Source organism: Quercus suber, unplaced genomic scaffold, assembly GCF_002906115.3.
Source record: "Quercus suber isolate HL8 unplaced genomic scaffold, Cork oak 2.0 scaffold_872, whole genome shotgun sequence".
In the NCBI taxonomy this organism is placed as follows: Eukaryota; Viridiplantae; Streptophyta; class Magnoliopsida; order Fagales; family Fagaceae; genus Quercus; species Quercus suber.
Genome location: NW_027070302.1, coordinates 213,991 through 216,566, shown reverse-complemented (window position 1 = coordinate 216,566; position 2,576 = coordinate 213,991). Strand labels below are relative to the sequence as shown.

At 30.3% G+C, this 2,576-nt stretch overlaps 1 long non-coding RNA gene across 1 annotated transcript; it reads left to right on the top strand.

The window, feature by feature from the left end:
- LOC136065181 (uncharacterized) lies at window positions 1-2,199 on the top strand. Its single transcript, XR_010626820.1, has 3 exons — window positions 1-219; window positions 1,405-1,466; window positions 1,747-2,199. It is a non-coding gene; the product is annotated as an uncharacterized LOC136065181 (long non-coding RNA).
- Window positions 2,200-2,576: the final 377 nt, after the last annotated feature.

The following is a 2,576-nucleotide window of genomic DNA, read 5'->3' as shown; positions in this document are numbered from 1 at the left end:
GGAAGCTCTCTTGAGTCTTCTCTTAAGGTCAACACCTTAAAGAAAGATGAAGCTTCATCTCATTTCTTCTTCATACTCTCTCAAAGAAATTAGAAAACTCAAGGAAAAATCTCTCAAGCTCTCTACCTGTCATACTTTCAGGTCCAGCCATTAGGAAAGGGAAATCGTTTCATACAAGGGTGATTCTACTTCTATTTCCTCTCATGAACCAGAAACTTGGTAAGGGTCTAGCTACTCTCACCTTAGAATCCATAATTTCTTCATGTATCTTTAGTAATGGTATTTGTGGTTTGTGAAATTAGGAAATCATGAACTTGTATGTTTATATATATATATATATATATGTATGTTGTTTTAAGAAGTTTTGAAATTGTGTTGATTATTTGTTGAAGATAGATTAGGGTTTTTACTAATTAATGACTGTATATGATTAAGGAAGTAAGAAAAAGCTAGGATGAGTACTTTTGATGTTACTGCAAGGATTTTTGTTGTATTTAATTTTTCTAAAAAATGGTTAAATGACTATATAAAAGTTTTTTCTAACATGGCTAATGAGTGTATAAAAATCCCCATATGAAAATACTATCATTTGATAATTGTTTGTCAATTTACAAGAAAATGTTGCAAAACTGTCACTGTGACAAATTCTGTGTTTACACATGATAAATTATGTATTAAATTGTATACAGTGAATTTGGATGCTAGGGATATTTCCTATGAAATCTAAGACACATATGGTTGTAATGGAAGTGGTCTCACAGCATTTGGATCAATGTAAAAATAATGGTTTAATTTCTAAATTGCATGAAATTCTATCAAGACAGATTTGAGCACATTGTCTTGTATGATTTTTAGTAAATCAGGGTTTCATGATTTGACTTCGAAATTGATATGGTTTTTACTAAACATCCAGAGGAGTTTCTCTGTAAAATTTCATGAAGTCTGGATGTGTTTAGATAGCCCATTTGTATTTTACAAATAAGGTATGTGCTACTGAAATAAGCAGTAAATAGTAAATGATAACTCTGATTTTGAGGATTTAATTCTAAAGTTACGGTAAATGTTTTGAGCTATAATTTAATATACTTATCTTTTGGTATGTCTAGATCATGGATAAATTTTGTATATTGCCTTGTGTAAGTTTATGCATGCACCATTGCTTCCAATCTCAAACACATTCTGAATTGATTTTAAAGCTGTTTGACATGATCTAAATATGAACAGTAAAACAATGGTTTCTCTATGATTTGGTATATCATGCTGTTTGATGAATGTATTTTGTGTTTGGAGAACCTCGTTGAGGTGGGATTAGGATTTCCTTGATTATAAGAGATAGGCTTTGAAATGAATGTGTAAGTTATGATAAGGAATAATTGATAGTAATAAGCTTTGATTTTGGTTTAGGTGTTACCAGTCGCCAGGTCTAAGCTCCTTCGACTGTAGGCTTTCAATTCCTCTGCTTTCAGGTAAGGAATAAGTTATATGAGCATTTGGTAAGTTATGAGGTTATTTTAAAGTATATTACGCATTAAAAGGTTTTTTATTAGAGATATGGCATATAAGCATGTTTCAAACAAATGTATATTCATGAGTTCTCGAAACCTTATGTATATGATTTAAACATATTGATGCTATTACTAATTCCACGAACATGATGTTTAAAGAAAACAATGGAAATGCTTTTGTTATGAAATGTTATGCAAACTATGAATTTTAGTATGATGTATAAGTATGAAATGTTTTCAGGTTATGTCCTCTGGTGATCTGAACTCGGCCAATAAGGGTTAATTACTGGCTTTCCATGAAAAATGTTATCTGTTTAGCCATTTAAAGTAGAGGAAATGGGGCTGCTCATAACTCTAATCTGAACAAGGCCTTCTCTCTAATGTGTATGGACGGCGGGGAAGAACAAAACCTTGAGGGGATGTGCCATCAAGCCTCCCAAAGAGGACAATATCATACACATAGGGGCACCCAAATGTGATAAGGCTTTCTCTGTACAAACTTATCAAATATGGACTAACCAATATGTTATGAACAGCTATATTATGTTATTGATCATGAGAGAATGATTTTGTTTAAATGCATTATGAAAAATTGAAAGCTCTCATGAAAGGAAGAAGTTTTTGATGAAAAGAAAAGTTGTTCTTTAAAGACAAAAGTTTTTAAAGTTCTGTTGTGCCTAAAAGATAAAGAATCTGATGAAAAGGCTTTAGTGTTCTATAAAGATAAAACTTCTGATGAAAGTACAAGTTTATGTTAAAAAGTTATCAGATATCTATTTTTCTTTATGAAACGTTAAGTTTTATGATTATGAAAGTTACAATATTTTACGAGAAGAAATTTATGAAGGAAATTTTTATTATTCTTTAAGATGCTTCCAGTTTAAGACAAAGTTACCAATTATCTGATTTAAGTTAAAATGATTATTTTGTAATGAAAATATATATGATGACTTTGTAAGAAATGAAAGAAATTCAATTTGGAAGGTTCTGGTAAAATTATTCTGATAAGAAAAGGGAGAACAATTATTTTCCTACGAAGAGCGTATAAGTTATTATTATACATAGTATAAA